The following is a 21,167-nucleotide window of genomic DNA, read 5'->3' as shown; positions in this document are numbered from 1 at the left end:
CTGAACCTTGATCAGCAGCAATTTCAGAGACTAAATCAGAATCGATCGAGGAAATGATTATACCTGGAGGCAAAATACAAGCAGGATCATCCTCCGAAGGAGGGCTAGCCATGAAGCTACGCGACAGTGCATCAGCCTTAATATTTTTAGACCCAGCCCTATAGGTAACCAAAAATTGAATCTGGTAAAAAAATAACGCCCATCAAGCTTGTCTCGGGTTTAGCCTCCGGGCAGATTCTAGGAAAACCAGATTCTTGTGGTCGGTAAGGACCGTTACCTGGTGCCTAGCCCCCTCTAGGAAGTGGCGCCACTCTTCAAATGCCCATTTAATGGCTAAGAGTTCGCGGTTGCCAATATCATAGTTACTCTCAGTTGGCGAAAACTTCCTGGAGAAGTAGGCACAGGGGCGGAGATGGGTGAGGGACCTGGTACCCTGGGACAAGACAGCCCCCACTCCCACCTCAGATGCGTCAACTTCCACGATAAATGTCTCCATTTGGTTGGGCTGAACCAGCACCAGGGCCGAGATAAAGCACCTCTTAAGGATCTCAAAAGCCTGGACAACCTCAGGAGGCCAGTGGAGGAGATCAGCTCCTTTGCGAGTGAGGTCCGTAAGAGGCTTAGCGATGACGGAGAAGTTAGCAATAAATCTCCTGTAATAATTAGCGAACCCCAAACAACACTGTAACGCCTTCAGGGAGGCAGGTTGGACCCATTCCGCCACAGCCTGAACCTTGGCGGGGTCCATGCGGAATTCATGAGGAGTGAGGATTTGACCCAAAATGGTATTTTCTGTACCCCAAACACACATTTTTCGGTTTTGGCAAACAGTTTGTTTTCCCGAAGGACCTGGAGCACCTTCCTGACATGCTCAATGTGGGAGGACCAGTCCTTGGAAAACACCAGTATGTCATCAAGGTACACTACAAGAAATATCCCCAGGTAATTTCTCAAAATCTCATTTATGAAATTCTGGAAGACCGCAGGGACATTACACAACCCAAAGGGCATGACGAGGTATTCGAAATGGCCTTCGGGCGTGTTAAACGCAGTCTTCCACTCATCCCCCTCTTTGATGCGGATAAGGTTATACGCCCCCCGTAGATCCAACTTAGAGAACCATTGGGCCCCCTGAACCTGATTGAAGAGATCAGGAATCAAAGGAAGGGGTTTACTGGTTCCTTACCGTGACCTTATTCAGGCTATGGTAGTCAATGCATGGCCTTCGACCACCATCCTTCTTCCCTACGAAGAAGAAGCCAGCACCTACCGGAGAAGTAGAGGGACGAATGTAACCCTTGGCCAGGCATTCCTGGATATACTCTCTCATGGCTTCACGTTCGGGACAAGAAAGATTAAATATCCTACCCTTAGGAAGCTTAGCTCCTGGTACCAATTCGATAGCGCAATCGTATTCTCTATGAGGAGGTAACACTTCGGAGGCCTCCTTAGAGAAAACATCAGCGAAGTCCTGAACAAACTCGGGTAGCGTGTTCGCCTCCTCAGGGGGAGAAATAGAATTAACAGAAAAACATGACGTAAAACATTCATTACCCCATTTGGTTAGCTCCCCAGTATTCCAGTCAAACGTGGGATTATGCAACTGCAACCAGGGAAGGCCTAGAACCAAATCGTACGATAATCCCTGCATCAACAGTACAGAGCACTGCTCCAAATGCATGGAGCCAACAAGGAGTTCAAAAACAGGGGTATGCTGTGTAAAATAACCATTAGCAAGAGGAGTGGAGTCGATACCCACTACCGGGACAGGTTTAGGCAAATCAATCAGAGGCATAGCAAGAGACATAGCAAATTCCACAGACATGATATTAGTAGAGGACCCTGAATCCACGAAGGCACTGCCGGTAGCAGACCTACCACCAAAAGAGACCTGAAAGGGAAGCAAGATCTTAGTACGTTTCCTATTTACGGGAAATACCTGTGCGCCCAAGTGACCTCCCCGATGATCACTTAGGCGCGGAAGTTCTCTGGCTGCATTCTTACGCTTAGGACAGTTGTTCACTTGATGCTTGTCATCCCCACAGTAGAAGCAGAGACCATTCTTCCTGCGGAATTCTCTATGTTGTTGGGGGGACACGGAGGCCCCGAGTTGCATAGGTATCTCTGAGTCTTTTGGGGAGGAACGAAGCAACGGAACTTCGGGAGGCATCATGGGGGAGTCGGAGGAGAAAACACATAAACTTTCACGTTGTCGTTCCTTGAGACGTCGGTCAAGTCGTACCGCTAAAGCCATAACCTGGTCTAGGGAGTCAGAAGAGGGATAGCTAACTAGCAGGTCTTTCAGGGCATTCGACAGACCCAACCTAAACTGGCACCTTAAGGCAGGGTCATTCCACCGAGAAGCTACGCACCACTTCCTAAAGTCAGAACAATACTCCTCAACAGGTCTCTTACCCTGACGTAAGGTCACCAGCTGACTCTCGGCAAAGGCAGTCCTGTCAGTCTCGTCATAAATAAGTCTGAGAACAGAAAAGAAACAATCAACGGAGGAAAGTTCAGGGGCGTCAGGAGCCAAGGAGAAGGCCCACTCTTGGGGCCCTTCCTGGAGCCGTGACATAATTATACCCACCCGCTGGCTCTCAGAACCTGAGGAATGGGGCTTTAAACGAAAGTAAAGCCTACAACTCTCCCGAAAGGAGAGAAAAGCCCTCCGGTCCCCTGAGAACCGGTCGGGCAACTTGAGGTGGGGTTCAAGAGGTGAGGTGAGGGGAACTACCAAGGTAGCATCAGGCTGGTTGACCCTCTGAGCCAGGGCCTGGACCTGTAGGGAGAGACCCTGCATTTGCTGAGCCAGGGTCTCACGGGGGTCCATAGTGGTGTCAGGGACCAGGGTAGACTAGGTATGGGCTTGTGATTATGTAATGACAGGGGGTAGGGAAACGGACAAGTGAGCACTAGTCTACCCGCCACTCTGTCCCTGCCTACTTGCAACGACCCGCCCTAGGCGACAGGGTACAACTGGGCGGCGGTCCCTGCGCTCAGTAAGTGCACGACAAACACGACAAACATACAAGGGAATACAAGCAAGGGAAAGGGGCAGTTGCCCACGGCAACACCGTGAGCAACCAGAGTGGTGAACAAGCCGAGTCAAGCCAGGAGTGTGCGAGGAAGCTGGAGTCAGTCTCAGGGATGTAGATTCAGGTGCTGACTGATTAATTATGGGAGTTAACCCCGAAGCTGTGCCTGGCAGATCCTTTACAGCGGGTGTCATGTGGGCATTGTGGCTTAAATTAGCGGCATTATAGTTAGAACAAGGCCATTCTAGTTTGCATAGGCTAATAATGGCATTGTGACTGGCATGGAGGGCATTGTGGCTGACATGTGCCATCATTGCTGGCATAGGGATTTGTGACTGTCATTTGGACATTGTAGTTGACAAAGAGGAAATTAGTACATTGTAGCTGGCATGACGGGCTTTGTTGTTAGGCAAATGAGAGCATTTTGTCTGTCATATGGGCATTGATTATATGTAGCTGTCATTGTGTCCTTGTGGTTGGCATAAGGGGCATTGGCAGCATTGTTACTGGCTGTTATGGTGCCATTTTGACTGGAATAATAGACATATCGGGTGTTATTGTGGCTGGCATGGGGGCTTTGTGGTTATCATGTTGTCATTGTTTTTGGCCAAGGGTGAAGTGAGGGCATTGTGACTGGCATGGATGGTATTGTGTCTCGCAAAAGGGGATGTGAGGACATTTTGGCTGTCAATATGGTTGGTATACGGGCATTGGAGGTTTGTGGTTGTCGTTTTGGCAATGTGGCTGGCATAAGGGGTATTGTTTCCGGGATTAAGTACATTGTATCTGGCATTGTGGCTGGAATGTGGAATTATGGCTGGCATGAGGGCTTTGTTGTTGCCTTGGGGATTTTGTGGTTGGCTAAAAGGAAATTAAGGGCATTCTGGCTGGCATGGAGGTTATTGTAACTGGAGAAGGAGGAAGTGAGGGCATTTTGGTTATAATGGGGATTCATGGCTGGCATAAGGGCGTTAAAGACTTTTGCTGGTCAAAGAGGTATTGTGGTGAGCATAAGGTGCATCGACAGCATTGTTGCTTTGATAAAGTACATTGTGGCTGGCATGGGGGATTTGTGACTGGGAAAATGGATATAGCCGTTGTCTATTTGCCATTGTAGATTGCACAGGGGTATTGTGGGTGGTATGGAGACTTTCCTTTTGGAAAGGTGGCAATGAGGCATTCTGGCTGGCATTAATTTAATTGTGGCTGCTATAAAGACATAGTGGCTGAGATAAGAGATATTGTGGGTGTCATGGTGGCATATTGGCTCTTTTGGGGAGCATTGTGACTGGCAAATATGAGATTTTGCTGGCATGGAGAACTATAGCTGGTATAAAGCATATTATGGCCTTCATGGGGGCAATGAGACTGATTAGAAGATAATTGAGCTTATTGCGGTTGTCTTTGAGGAATTGTAATTGGGGGCATTGTGGCTGTCATGTAAGGCTTTTAAGGGATTGTGGTTGTCATAGGGACTTGTGGCTTTCATGGGGGCACTGTGTCTGGGATTAGTGACAGTGTGGCTGTCATGGGGTCATTTTGACGGTCATGAAGGTATTAGGGCTGGCATGTAGAGCATTGAGTTATTTATGTGGGCATTGTGGCTGGTAAAATGTGCAGTGAGGGCATTGTAGTTGTCATTGGGACATTTTGGCCATTGTAGGGCAATAGTGACTGTCATGGGCACTCTGGCACTCATGTGGGCTTTATTGTGAGTTTCATGGGGTATTGTGACTGGGATTATGAACATTGTGGGTGTCATGAGGGCATTTTGGTGGAGGTAAGGGATATTGCAGATGTCATATGATCATTGTGGATGTCATGATGGTTTAGTGGCATTCATAGAGACATTGTGGCTGGCATTATGTATTTTCTTGCTGTCATGGCATAGTTGTCATAGGGTCTTTAAGGGCATTGTGGTGGTCATGGTTATATTGCGGTTGGCTTTTTGGACATTGAGGGCAAAGTGGCTAGCATAAGGGGCGTTGTGGATGGGAAAAGGAACACTGTGTATATTGTAGCTGTCATAGGGGCATTTTGGTTGGGTTTTGTGATATTGTTGATTTCATTGGGGTATTCTGGCTGTCAAGGAGCATTTTGTTTGTCATGGTTGCACTGCGATTGGCCTTTTATTTCTGCAATGGGAGTCATTATAATTGGCATGGGGCATTTGGGTACACATAGGAGGCATTTAGGGTATTGTTACTTCTATGAAGGACTTTGTGGCCTTCCATGGGGCATTGTGACTGGCATAGGGTGCATTGAGGGCATTGTTATTCTCGAGGAATTGTAATTGATTGTCATCGAAGCATTGTTTCCTGTCATATAATGCATTTGGGGACTGTGGTTGTCAAGGGGACATTGTGGCCTTCAAGGGGACATTGTGACGGGAATTAGAGACAGTGTGGCTGTCATGAGGGCATTTGAGACATTGTGGTATTAAAGTGGGCATTGTGTTTGAGATAGTGGGCATTGAGGGCATTGTAGTTATGAGAGCATTTTGGTTGTCATGGGGCATTGTGATTGTCATAAGAGGTATTGTGGGCATTGTGGTGTTCATGATTGCCTTCCAAATGGCTAAGTTGGCATTGAGGGTAATGTGGCTGGCAAGGATGGAGTTGTGGCTGTAATGGAGACATTGTGGCTGGGCTAAGGGACATTGTGCATGTCATGAGGGCATAGTGCTTGTCATGGGGGCATAGTGGCTCTTATGAGGGCATTGTTGCTTGAATGGCAGCCATTGTGGCTGGCATTGGGATATTTTGATAAGGCATGTAGTGGGTGTCATTGTGGCTTTCATTAGGGGCATTTTTGGTAGAATAGGGCAATCTAGTTGGCATAGGGCCATTAATAGCATTGTGACTGTCATGGAGGGCATATTGGCTCCTAAGGGAAAACAAATGAAAAAGGAAGGGGAAGACAAGGGCAAGAAGCATAAAGATCAATGGATCTCTTTGAATAGGAAAAAAATAATAAAATACCAGCTTAGAGGGATGGGGTGAACGTTCCCTCATTTGAGTACACCCCATGAAATTAACAGATCCCATTTAACATATACACTACTGTTCAAAAGTTTAGGGTCACTTAGAAATTTCCTTATTTTTGAAAGAAAAGCACAGTTTTTTTCAATGAAGATAACATTAAATTAATCAGAAATACACTCTATACATTGTTAATGTGCTAAATGACTATTCTAGCTGCAAACGTCTGGTTTTTAATGCAATATCTACATAGGTGTATAGAGGCCCATTTCCAGCAACCATCACTCCAGTGTTCTAATGGTACATTGTGTTTGCTAACTGTGTTAGAAGGCTAATGGATGATTAGAAAACACTTGAAAACCCTTGTGCAATTATGTTAGCATGGTGGAGGTAATGTGATGGTCTGGGGTTGCTTTGGTGCTGGTAAAGTGGGAGATTTGTACAAGGTAAAAGGGATTTTGAATAAGGAAGGCTATCACTCCATTTTGCAACGCCATGCCATACCCTGTGGACAGCGCTTGATTGGAGCCAATTTCATCCTACAACAGGACAATGACCCAAAGCACACCTCCAAATTATGCAAGAACTATTTAGGGAAGAAGCAGGCAGCTGGTATTCTATCTGTAATGGAGTGGCCAGCGCAGTCACCAGATCTCAACCCCATAGAGCTGTTGTGGGAGCAGCTTGACCGTATGGTATGCAAGAAGTGTCCATCAAGCCAATCCAACTTGTGGGAGGGGCTTCTGGAGCCATGGGGTGAAATTTCTCCCGATTACCTCAGCAAATTAACAGCTAGAATGCCAAAAGTCTGCAATGCTGTAATTGCTGCAAATGGAGCATTCTTTGACGAAAGCAAAGTTTGAAGGAGAAAATTATTATTTCAAATAAAAATCATTGTTTCTAACCTTGTCAATGTCTTGACTATATTTTCTAGTCATTTTGCAACTCATTTGATAAATATAAGTGTGAGTTTTCATGAAAAACACAAAATTGTCTGGGTGACCCCTAACTTTTGAACGGTAGTGTATATGATTGAAATAGTTGGATGGGAATAGAGAGGGAAAGGTGCATACATTAAGTATCAGGTATCTACAGTAGGGTGCACAGAGGGGCAAACCATGTGGTAATGTTTGTATCCCGAAGCACGCCACTATACTGTGTTCTGATACTAGGTTATGATAATGGAATTAGTCAGTATCTGACTCTGTGGACTATACTTAGTGATATATTTGGTATGTCTCACTAGATGTCATAATGCAGCCAGCTGCACACATTAGTGTAGTGAAGTGTGTCATAGACAACAGACTAAATACAATTGTCAATGCTAAATATTAATAGGTGCCTTATTTTATTTTATTATCAGCAAACTTATTAATTGTAGCAATCTGGCAGGATGAATTGCAAGGCAAACTGAGCCAGTACTTATGTTAAAATTAGCCTAAAAATTCTAGACTGTTCATGTCTTTGACAGTGGGCAAACTTACAAAATCAGCAAGGGATCAAATACTTATTTCCTTCACTGTAACTTCGTGAGCGGTGTCCAGCAGTGCCACTACAGGGATGTGTTTCCCTGCCTGGTGATCGCTCACCAGCAGGTATTGTACCTGAATAATCTTTCCCTTCAGATTTGTATTGTCATTCCCTGATCTTAGACCGGATAAGTCCCGACGCGGGTTTTGCTGACGTCAGTCAGCTTCTTCTAGGGATGGTTGTGATGGTTGTATTGCAGTTGGCTTAGGTGGCATTGAGGGCAATGTGGCTTGCATAAGGGGTGTTGTGAAAGGAATAAGGGACACTGAACTTTGTAGGTGTCATGGGGGGCATTTTAGCTGTGATATGGGATATTGGTGATTTCAAAGAAACATTATGACTGTCACTGGGTATTGTGATTTTCATGGGGCTTTGTGGTTGGTTGGCATTGTGACTGGCATGGAGGAAGTTCTGGCTAATATTGGGGACATTTTGACTGGGACAAGGGACATAGTGGGTGTCATGACGGCATTGTGGTTGGCCTGAAGAGCATTGTGGCTTTTATTGGGGTATTGAGGCTGGCATGGAGGGCACTACGTATGTCATGTGGGAATTTTGGTTGGCTGAGCATGTATTGAGGGTATTGTGACTTGCATAAGGGGCCTTGTCATACATGAGTTGTAAATGCTCCACTGAATAGATTGTAGAATCGTTTTCAGTTTTATACAAGTGTGAAAGAGTTCTGTTTCTTCTTGGCATCTGATATTTGGTGTATTTGGTGACTAATGTAGGAGTAGTGGTCATAGACAATTATATTCTACTTGTGGCTTCTAGTCAGGATGGCGTGATCGGTGCATTCTCTTGCATAGAAGACTTGAGGGGAGATTTCTGGTTTGAGTCCTCAGAATTTATCCCAGAAAGACTATAATTGCCCCTTAATTTTTTGGGGTTTTATCAGAAACTAGGCACACTAACATCCCTTTACTGTTTCCAATACATCTATAGCATATACCAGGAACGTATTATCACATCTCTTTCTTTTTTTTTTTTCTAGGTGTCTATTTGGAAGTGACGAGAAGCAAGATATGGAATCCTCCAGTCAGTGGCAATAGAGGAATCAGAGGACTGGTAATTAATATTATTATTAATTACTGAAAATTATCAGGCTCGCTTCTAGCTCTTGAGTTCTAGAGGTGTGGTAATACCTTCCTGGTATATAAAGATATATGTCTAGTAGTACATATATTAGCTATAGATATTTAAAGAGGCTCTGTCATCAGATTATAAGTGCCCTATTTCCTACATAATCTGTTCGACGCTGTAATGTAGATAACAGTGGTTTTTATTTTGAAAAACAATCAATTTTGAGCAAGTTATGAACAATTTTAGATTTATGCTAATAAGTTTCATAATAGGCAACTGGATGTTTTTGAACTTTTTACCAACTGGCGTCATACACTTCTCATCGTTCCAGCCCAGCTGGTTTCACTGCATACACAGCGTGATCTCGCTGTGAGTGACAGCACAGCGTTATGACGTGAGATCACGCTGTGCTGTCAATTACTCACACATACCAAAGTGTCTTGAAAGTGAATAGACATTGCCTCCAGCCAGTATGCAATGTCTATTCACACTCCAGACTCTTCTGCAAAGTTTCTGTGGGACTTACTCACACAGCACAGCGTGGTCTCGTGAGATCATGCTGTGCTGTCATTCGCAGTGTGATCTTGCGAGATCACGCTGTGCTGTGATTTAAGTCCCACAGAAACTTTACCGAAGTGTCGAGAGTGTGAATAGGCATTGCGTCCTGGTTGGAGGCAATGTCTATTCACTCTTAAGACACTTCGGTAAAGTTAATGTGTGAGTAAGAGACAGCACAGTGTGATCTCACGAAATCACGCTGTGTTGTCATTCACAGCGAGATCACGCTGTGTGTGCAGTGAAACCAGCTGGGCTGGAATGATGAGAAGTGTATGACGCTGATTGGTCAGCGTGATACGCTTCTCTTTACAACTCCCAGTTGGTAAAAAAGTTCAAAATAGTCCAGTTGTCTATTAAGAAACTAATTAGCATTAAATCTAAAATTGTTCATAACTTGCTCAAAATTGATTGTTTTTCAAAATAAAAACCACTGTTGTTATCTACATTACAGCGCCTATAGCTAATATATGTGCTACTAGACATATATCTTTATATACCAGAAAGGTATTACCACACCTCTAAAATTCCAGAGCTAGAAGCGAGCCTGATAATTATCAGTAATTAATAATAATATTAATTATCAGTCCTCTGATTCCTCTATTGCCGCTGACTGCAGGATTCCATATCTTGCTTCCCGTCACTTCCAAATAGACACCTAGAACAAAAAAGAAAGAGGTGTGATAATACTGCCGAAACCCACAATCTTCTAATTACCGGGCATAGCCAGAAACAATGGATCAATCCTGCGTTCACCCCTTAACCCCTTCCCGCTTTTGGGCGTGACTGTACGTCCAAATTCAAAGTGCGTTCCCGCAGACGGGAGTACAGTCACGCCCTGTAGATAAAGCGTGCACAGGAGCTGTGCGCGCTTTATCTTCAGCGGCTGTCCGCTGTCATACACAGCTGACATCCCGCTGCAATGGCTGCGATGGCTGTTACCGCCGATCGCAGCCATTTAACCCCTTCAATACGGCTGTCAATGATGTCCGCCGCATTGAAGTGGTTGACTGAGGGAGGGAGCTCCCTCTGTACCCCCCGGGCCGCCCCCCGCGATGGATCTCGGGTGGCGATGGTTGCTATGGAAACCAGGGAGCCGTTACTAGGTTTCCTGGTTGCCCAGGTACGGTAGCCTATTAGGTCCTGCCTGAGGCAGGGCGTAATAGGCTAACTGTCAAATGAAGAATGACAGTTACGATACACTGCTCTACATAAGTAGTGCAGTGCATCGTACCAGGGATCAGAAGACCAGATCTTCAAGTCCCCAGGTCAGTGTAATAAAAAAAGTTAAAAAAGTTTAAAAAAAATAAATAAATAAAAGTTAATAAATAATAAATAAATAATAAAAACATTACTTGCCCTGTTTCCCTGATCAACTCCTTTATTATTAGGAAAAAAATGAAAATATGAAAAAAAAACTATACATAATAGGTATCGCCGAGTTGGGAACGGCCTGATATATAAAAATATCACATTATTTTTACCGCACGGTGAACACCGTAAAAAATGTTAATAAAAAAACTATGAGAGCATTTTATTTTTTGGTCATCTTCTCTCAAAAAAAATGGAATAAAAAGTGATCAAAAAGTTGCAAGTAACGCAAAATGGTACCAATAGAAACTACAGTTCGTCACGCATAAAACAAGCCGTCCCGCAGCGATATCAACAAAAAAATAAAAACTTTATGGCTGTCAGAAAATGGCGACACTAAGGCTGGGTTCACACGTCCGAAAATACGTCTCCAAAGCGTCTGCAAACATCTGCCCATTCATTTGAATGGGCTTTACGATGTTCTGTGCCAACGGTAATTTTTTTTACGCGCCGCTGTCAAAAGACGGCCCGTAAAAAAGACGCCCGCGTCAAAGAAGTGCCTGTCACTTCTTGAGACGTAATAGGAGCCGTTTTCCATTTACTCCATGGAAAAACAGCTCCAATTACGTCCGTAATGGATGCAGCAAAAAGAGCCTGCACTTGCCATTACGTCTGAAATTGCGGAGCTGTTTTCTCCTGAAAACAGCTCCATGATTTCAGCCTTAACGGAGGCTGCAGTGTGAACATACCCTAAAACATGATTTTTTTAGAAAAGAGTATTTTTATTGTGGGAACGTAGTGAAACGTAAAAAAACGATATAAATTTGGTGTCGCTGTAATCGTATCGCCCCGCAGAATAAAGTTAACATGTTGTTTATGCTGCACGATGAACACTGTAAAAAAAAAAGAAAACGTGCTAGAATGGCTGTTTTTTGTTTTCCTCATCCCCCAAAAAATGGAATAAATAGTGATAAAAAAATCGCATGTACCCAAAAATGGAACCAATAAAAATTACAGCTCGTTCCACAAAAAACGCGCCCTCACACAGCTCCGTCAACTGAAAATTAACACGCTATGAGTTGACTCTCAAAACGTAATGATGCAAAATGACGGCCCAGACTCACTTTTAGGACCAGTAGAATTTCACTAAATAGCCCACATCATCATTTGCTGGACCCCACAGGTGGACCCTGTAGATGCAGCGGAGATGAGGAAACTTTAGGGCCTTGTGCGGCTTATAGGGCTAGTGAAGAAGTCAAATATAAGGCAATACTGGAGCGCAGATCTTTTGCATAATACCCAATAAACCCGACCTGTGCATAAAGAATTGGTTCAAAGCGTACCACACCAATCCATGGATTATTCATTCACCCCATTATTACATCATCCTATTATGACCTGATGCACTCCGCCCAGCTCACATATGCCCTGATGTACTCCGCCCAGCTTACATATACCCTGATGTACTCCGCCCAGCTCACATATGCCCCCACATTATAAGCTGAAATACCGGTAAAACACCAAGCAAATTCTGCGCTTCAAAAGCCAAATGGTGGTCCAACTGAGCCTGGCAGTGTACCCAAACGGCAATTTATGACCACATATGGGGTATTACTGTATTCTGGAGAACCCGCTTAACAATTTATGGGATGTGTGTCTACAGTGGTACAAGCTGGGCACAACACATTGGGCACTGAAATGGCATATCTGTGGAAAACAGCAATTTTCAATCTGCAACATCTATTGTTTACTCATTTTTGCAAAACACTTGTGCGGTCAAAATACTCACTACACCCCTAGATCAATTCTTTGAGGGATCTAGTTTCCAAAATGGGGTAATTTTTCGGGAGTACCACTGTACTGGTACTATAGCTCAATGCAACATGGTGTCAAAAAACGAATCTTGTAAAATCTCCACTCCAAATACTAAATGGTGCTCCTTCCCTTTAGAGCCTTGCTGTGTGTCAAAATAGCAGTTTATGAGCATATGTGGGGTATTTCCGTACTCCAGAGAAGTTGCTTTACAAATGTTGGGGTGCTTTTTTCTCTTTTATTTGTTGAAAAAATGAAACATTTTGAACTAATGCTACGTGTTATTGGAAAATAATGTATTTTTCATTTTCACTGCCCATTTGTAATAAAATCTATGAAACACCTGTGGGGTCAAAATGCTCACTACCCCCCTAGATGAATTCCTCAATGGGTGTAGTTTGCCAAATGGAGTCACTTTTGGGTAGTTTCTACTGTACTGGTACCCAAGGGGCTTTGCAAAAGCGACATGGTGCAGAAAAACCAATCCAGCAAAATCTGCTCGCCAAATGGCTCTCCTTCCCTTCTGAGCCCTGATGTGTATTCATACAGTGGTTTATTACCACATATGGGGTATTGCCGTACTCTGGAGAAGTTGCTTTGCAAATGTTATGGTGCTTTTTCTCCTTTATTTGATGAGAAAATGAAACATTTTGACCTAAAGCTACATCTTAGTGTAAAGAAAATGTAATTTTTAATTTTTACTGCACAATTCTAATGAAATCTATGAAACACCTGGGGTGTCAAAATGCTCACTACACCCCTTGTTGAATTCCTCTAGGGGTGTAGTTTCCAAAATGGAGTCACTTTTGGGGGGTTACCACTGTACTGGTACCTTAGGAGCTTTACAAATGCGACATGGTGCCGAGAAATCAAACCAGCAAAATCAGCGCTCCAAAAGCTAAATGGCGTGCCTTCCCTTCTGAGCCCTAATATGTATTCATACAGTGGTTTATTACCACATATGGGGTATTTCCGTACTCTGGAGAAGTTGCTTTACAAATGTTGGGGTGCTTTTCCTCATTTATTTGTTGAAAAAAATAAAAATTCTGAGGTAAATCTTATTGAAAAATAATGTAATTTTTCATTTTCACTGCCCAATTCTAATGAAATCTATGAAATACATGTGTGGTCAAAATGATCACTACACCCCTAGATGAATTCCTCTAGGGGTATAGTTTCCCAAATCGAGTCACTTTTAGGGGGTTTTCTTTGTTTTTGCACCACAAGACCTCTTCTAACCTGACATGGTGCCTCCTTTGCTTCTGGGGCCTTTGTTTCAGTCCAGTAGCACACTAGGGCCACATGTGGGATATTTCTAAAAACGGAAGAATCAGGGCAATAAATATTCAGTTGTGTTTCTCTTGTAAAAGCCTTCGGTATTACAGGAAAAATTGATTAAATTGGAATTTCTGCAGAAAAAATTACATTTGCAAATTTCCCTTCCACTTTGCTTTAATTCCTGTGACACGCATAAAGGGTTAAGAAACTTTCTAAATGCTGTTTTGAATACTTTAAGGGGTGCAGTTTTTAAAATGGGGTGATTTGTGGGGGTTCCTAATATATAAGGCCCTCAAAGCTACTTCAGATCTGAATTGTTCCCTAAAAAAATTGCCTTTTGAAATTTTCTTGAAAATATGAGAAATTGCTGCTAAATTTATAAGCCTTGTAACGTCCTAGAAAAATAAAAGGATGTTCAAAAAATGATGCAAACATAAAGTAGAAATATGGGAAATGTTAACTATTTACTATTTTGTGTCGTATAACTTTCTGTCTTACAAGCAGATACATTTGAATTTAGAAAAATGCTAATTTTTGCAAATTTTCTCTAAATTTTGGTGTTTTTCACAAATAAATATTGAATTTATCGACCAAATTGTTTCACTAACATAAAGTACAATATGTCACGAGAAAAAAATCTCAGAATCACTTGGATAGGTGAAGGGACCAAAGCAGTGGAAACATCCCAAAATTTACCTTATTTTGGAAACTACACCTCTCAAGGAATTTAGCTGGGGGTATAGTTAGCATTTTGACCACACAGGTTTTTCGCTAAATATATTGGAATTAGTCTGTGACAATGAAAATCTACTTTTTTTCTGAAAAAACACAGACATTTTGAATTTTTACAAGGAATAAAGGAAAAAAAATAACCACAATATTTGGAAAGCAATTTCTCCTGATTACGGCAATACCCCATATGTGGTAATAAACTGCCGATTGGACCCATGGCAGCGTACAGAAGGGAAGGAGCGCCATTTGGATTTTGGAGCACAGATTTTGCTGGATTGGTTTTCGGAGCCATGTCGCGTTTGCAATGCACTGGAGGGACCAAAACAGTGGAAACCCCCCAAAAGTGACCCCATTTTGGAAAAACCCTCAAGGTATTTTTCTAGCGGTATAGTGAGCATTTAGACCACACGGGTCTTTTGCAGAATTTATTAGAATTAGGCCGCGAAAATGAATATCAAAATTTTTTGAAATGTTGCATTTTCTCATTTTTACAAGGAATAAAGGAGAAAAAAAACAACCATTTTTTATAAAGCAATCTCTCCCGAGTACAGAAATACCCCACATGCGGTCATAAGTGTTTTCCTTAGAAATGAATTAACCCTTTCAGGACTGATCCATTTTTTACTTTCTTATTTTAGTTTTTCACTCCTCACCTTCCAAGAGCCATAACTTTTTTTTTTTTCCATCAATAGAGTGGTGTGAGGGCTTATTTCTTGTGGGAGGAGCTGTAGCTTCTATTGACTCCGTTTAAAGTACCATAAAATTTACTGGGAAACTGAAAAAAATAATTTGCGAGCTGAAATTGGAAAAACATCTGATTCCATTTTTTGGGGGTTTCGTTTTTACAGCTTTCGCCATGTGGTTAAAACGTAAACTTTACTTTATTCTGCGGCTCAATACAATTACGGTGATACCAAAGTGATATAGTTTTTTATATATTTACTACTTTTACAAAGAAAAATCTAGTCGTTAAAATAAAATTGTTTTGTTTCACCACATTCTGAGAGCCGTAACTTTTTTATTTTTCGGTTAGTTGAGCGGTGGGAGGTCTTATTTTTTGCGGGACGAGCTGTCGTTTTTATTGGTATCATTTTTTGGTACATAAAAAGTGATTAAAAAGTTGTATTACATTTTTTTTTTAGAGCTAAGGTGACCAAAAAAAACAGTGATTTTGGAAGTTTAAATTATTAAAATTTGTGGGGGCTGCCGATGTGCTTCAAACCACTTAAATGCGGTGATCGCAATCGGTCACCGCATTTAAGGGGTTAATTGCCGAAAGCAGTGGCGATGGTCCGCTGACTGGCAAAACTGGTGTGTCAGCTGTCTGGGACAGCTATCAGTGCGGGCTTGTCACTCAGTTTGAAATACTGATGAAAATTAACGTCCTGGTGCGGGAACTAGCACCCGACCATGACGTTCATTTTTGTCAAAGGTCGGGAAAGGGTTATCTCCCCGCATTTTGGGCATTGTCATGTATAATTAGGTACATATTTTTTGTAAGGCAGGTTAAATGCATTATAAAGTCTAGCCCCTACCTTCCACTGCATCTCTCTTAAATTTTCTGATGACATTGCCCTTTCATTATATTTTTTTTATACCTTTCCTATCCTTCTTAATCGGGATTTTTTCTTTCTAATAAATGCAATCGATGGACTCCCCTGCGTACCTCTCATCATATCTCCAAATTCTTTTTGTTTGATACCCAGTCATTTTTTTAAATCCCCTTGTTTTTTTATTATGTGGCATATTTGAATGTATTGCAAGAAAAACCCTTGCTCAAGACCAAATTGTTCTTTTATTTGGCCAAATCTTTTAAGTTTTCTATTTTGTTTATACATCAAATCTGAGAATCTGCATATACCTTTTTGAGCCCATCTTTTTGTCCATTCTATATTATTCTGATAGCCTTTATGCCCCATGCACACGACCGTATATTTGTCCACCTGTAAATACGGGTCCTTGGTCACACGTATTCGACCCGTATTGCACCAGTATTTACGGACCCAAAAATTGCACTGCACTAATCGGCAGCCCTTCTCTCTATCAGTGCAGGATAGAGAGAAGGGACAGCCCTTTCCGTAATAAAAGTAAAAGAAATTCATACTTACCCCGCCGTTGTCTTGGTGACGCGTCCCTCTCTTGACATCCAGTCCGACCTCCCTGGATGACGCATTGGCTGCAGCGGTCACATGGGCTGTAACGTCATCCCAGGAGGCCGGACTGGAGGAAGAAGCAGGGAGTTCTGGGTAAGTATGAACATCTTTTTTTTTGTTACAGCTTTATCTATATTGTGATCGGTAGCCACTGTCCAGGGTGCTGAAACAGTTACTGCCGATTGTTTAACTCTTTCAGCACCCTGGACAGTGACTATTTACTGACGTCGCCTAGCAACGCTCCCGTAATTACGGGTGCACACACGTAGTCACCCGTAATTACGGGAGCCCCATAGACTTCTATGGGCTGCCCGTGCCGTAATTACGGCCTGAAATAGGACATGTTCTATCTTTTTCAATGGCACGGGGAGGTACCCGTGGTCAATAGAAGTCTATGGGCCCGTAATTACGGGAGTTTTTATGATTGTGTGCATGGGGCCTTAGATTGTAAATATTCCCTAATGGTCAAAAACCCTGACAAGCTGTAGGATAAATCAAAGCTTTTTCTCAGCAATCTCCATACTATTTTAGAGTCTCTCAACAAAACCGAAGATCCTGTCCTCAAGGGACCCCACCCAGTGATTGATGGAGATATGTCCGCATGGAGTTTGGTACTGTTAATTGTTATTCGATTTTAGAACTAACAAATGTATTATTATCATTTATCCACTCTATAACATATCTTGCAATACAAGCAATATTATATGACCTGATGTCCGGGAAGGATATGCCTCCTACTCTAATATCTTTTTGTAGATTCTTCATCGACATACAGGATTTTTTATGTCTCCACATAAATTTCTGAAAGGCTTTATTGATATTATTTATGTCATTATGTTTCAATAGGAGTGGAATCATTTGGAGCTTATACAATAATCTAGGAAAGATCACCATTTTTATTAGAATCTTCCTACCATATAATGATAATGGCAAATCCTTCCAAAAAATGAGTTCCCTTTTGGCATCATCCAGTACCGGCTCAAAATTCATCCTGTAAATATCATGTATGTCTCTCCCAATATAGATCCAAAGATATGTTGATCTTGTATTTTACAATGTTCAATCCAATCTCTCGATTCCATCCCACATCCATCTGTTTATCCAGCAATAAAACCTCAGTTTTTGTGCTATTCATTTTATAACCTGCTGAATTTTCAAACTCGTGCAGTGTTTCTAATATTTTCCCTATCTGCTCTTTTATATTGCGTACAAACAAAATCAAATCATCTGCAAATAGAGCTATTTTAACTTCCTCTTCCCCAACTTTTATACCTTCTATAAGACTGTGATACATATTTCGCTAGAGGTTCAATAGCTATATTGAATAATAATGGTGATAAAGGGAATCCCTGCCTTGTGCCACAATACAATCTAAACTTTTCTGATATAACTCCTTGTGTAACTACTTGTGCATATGGGTGGTGATACATAGCATTAATTGCTGCTAAAAAAGAACCCTTTATCCCTATCCTTTCCATCACTTTGTTGAGCCAGGGCCAGGCCACACTGTCAAATGCTTTCTCCGCGTCAAAAGATATTATTGCCACATTTTTCATTGAAGATGGACTGGCCCTGGCCCAGTCAAGAACCCCAAGTACCTTTCTTATATTCCTCACCCTTGTCTTTCTTTTATAAATCCATTTTGTGAGTCATGGAAGATACCAGGAAGGACCGCTGCCAGTCTATCTGCTAATATTCTTGAATACATCTTGGCATCCACATTAATTAGTGATATTGGCCTGTATGAGACCGGATCTAATGAGTCACCTTTCCCTTTGGGGATCACTTTTATATAAGCTGTATTTCCGGTTTCCATTATATCTGCATCTTTAAAAAGTTTATTGTATACTTCCATCAAAATATCTCCCACCTTACAAAGCATTAATTTAAAGAATTCTGAAGTGTACCCATCTGGTCCCGGAGCCTTTTGTTTTGGTGACTTTTTGATTGTCTCGTATACCTCCTCTTTTGTTATTGGGGCTTGTAATTGGTCAAATTGAGCTTGTTTTATTAGAGGCATCTCTATATTCTCGATATATTTTTTATATTATCCATGGACACCCCTTTGCCTTCATATAGTTTCTTACAATAATCTGTGATGATTTGATTTATTCCTTTCATATGTGTTACTTTCTCTCCTTTTTCATTTTTTAAAGCCCCTATATGACCTGTACCATCCCTTGTTTTTATCAAATTTGAAAGTAATTTCCCCTACCCCAAAGGAAGAGCCTTTTTTCTCTTTTTCATGTTATTTCTTTCTATCACTTCTAAATAATATTCGAACATGGTCGAATATTCCAACATCCTGCTCTTTTCTGTGTAGTTGGGTTTATTTTATATTCCACAATCTTTTGTTCGTATAAATTGCTCAGGGTCATATATTTAGCTCTTTGGGCTTTTTTAGTTCTTATTGTATATGCTATAATTTTACCTCTGAGTTCTGCCTTTGCAGTTTCCCATAGAAGGATTGGCTGTTCGTCATGGCCTTTATTATCCATTTTAAAATTCTCTTATTCACTGAACATTAGTTCCTGAAATGTGTTATCATGTTCTAACCCTCTTGGGAACCTCCATATACCAGATTGTGGTTGTTTACCAAAAGCCTCTATGCCGATAGATATAGGAGCATGATATGACATAATCACCTCATAAATCTTGCTGGTTGGTATCCTTGACACCAGGGAGGGAGATGCAAGGAGGAGGTCAATCCTAGACCAAGTATCATGTACTTTGGACAAATAATTATAGTCTCTCTCTGCCGGATCATGTACTCTCCTCATATCTACCATATTAGTTGACTCAATAAATCTCCTCATGACCCAGTCCTCACATCTTCACCCCCCCCCCCATCTACTCCCAGAACCCGATTTATCTAAGACGAGAATTATGACTCTGTTGAAATCTCCTCCTATTATTTTATATATTATATTATCTGTATTTATCCAATCTGCCAGTTTCTGAAGAAACCTTTGATTTATACTAGGGTCATTTGGGGCATATATATTATAAATCATCATTTCCTTATTCTGATACCTAATTAGGGTGTGCATTGTTCTCCCCTCTTCCGTATACTCAGTTGAAATTATCTCAACATTTCGATTTTTATTAAATAACATAACCACCAGTTTTGCACTGTGTTGTCCCTTTGCCCCTTACCTGTCCAACCCAGCCTTTACTTAATTTTTGAATCTCTTTCTCTGAAAGATATTTCTCCTGAAGAAATGCTATGTCAGTATTAAGCCTCTTCAGGTAATTCACAATTTTTTTCCCTTTTTATCGTGGTAACCACTACTCTTACATTCCATGAGACTATATTTAGCTTAACCATTATTTCTCCCAGAGAAAGAGATTAAACATGAAGATTCTGCACGGACCATGGATCCCCCTTACCCCCTTTTTCCTCGCATATTGACTTCCTTTCTTCCCCGACAGCAATTACTAATATATAATCTTTCCATACCAATTGCTCTCCGGTATACCTATAGTAGCTAGACTGTTTTCTTGTTTATACTTAATATATTTTAATGTTTTCCTCCTTAATAGTAGGGGGGACCCCTATCTATTCATCCAAAGTGATTTCAAATTTGTCTCTGGTTTGTCATATGATTGCACTGTGCCATCTTGTGAAAATATTTCAAGATTGCAGGGTATTGTAGCCTTAATTTTATATATTTGTTTAAACATTTCTGAACATATAGCTGAAAATCACCTCCTTTTCATGCTTGTTTCCGCGGAATAGTCGGGAAATATTAATAGCTTTTCATCTTCGCAGATAAGCTCTTTTTTGCCTCTATATTGTTTTACAATCTCACATTTATCCTGAAAGGCCATAATTTTTGCAATCGCCACTCTTGATCTACTGCCCTTCTCCTCTGGTTTTGTTGGACCAATTCTGTGGGCTCTTTCAACTTTAATTTCGTTATTAAGCCCTAATAACTTGGGTATCTCTTTAGAGATCACATCTCTCAAGGCTGTGTTGGAGAACCTCTCTGGGATACCGACTATCCGAAAAAAATTATTTTGTCTGGATCAATTTTCTAGGTCATTGACTTTGTCTTTAATTGTTTCTTTTTCCCTTTTGTATGTCCTGCATTTGACAGTGCAAGCTCTCCAACTCATCCTCCACTGTTGACACTTTTTGTTCTAAATAATCCACCTTTTCTCTTTGTTCCTCCATTTGTTGACTCACTTTCGCAAAGGCCTTTTGAACCACTCTGTCTATAATGTCGTCCATCATTGGCGATATTTGTTTTACAACCACTTGTGCTATTTCTTTTACATTTTGTGTTGGTAGGTTCTCCACCGCGGTTCCTCCCATTGATTGTCTGCCTGTAGATGTCATGTTTGTCACTCTCATCCCCCCTGCTTTCTCCGGTGTACTTCTAGCGGAGTCAACTTTATGTGGTTCTGTAGTGCCTCTCAAGTTTTTACTCTGCAAATTCCCTTTAGGCATTTTAGAAGGGGAGAATGAGGAAAAACAGCAGCAACAATGGGCAAAAAAAAATAAAAAGGAGACCTGCAAGCATCAAGCTAATCAGACTACCTACCACCTGGTGCAAATTAAGGCCTGCCCCCCCCCCACCCCACTATTTCCCCTTTGTCTCTTTCCTTCTCAGGTCTTTCTTTTTAGTGAAGCTTCCACCAGTTTTTATTTTATTTTTTTTCCTTTTCCTCTGCCCTCTTTTTTTTTTTTT

The sequence above is a fragment of the Rhinoderma darwinii genome, chromosome 12 (assembly GCF_050947455.1).
Source record: "Rhinoderma darwinii isolate aRhiDar2 chromosome 12, aRhiDar2.hap1, whole genome shotgun sequence".
NCBI classification, from domain to species: domain Eukaryota; kingdom Metazoa; phylum Chordata; class Amphibia; order Anura; family Rhinodermatidae; genus Rhinoderma; species Rhinoderma darwinii.
This window is presented reverse-complemented; position numbering follows the sequence as displayed.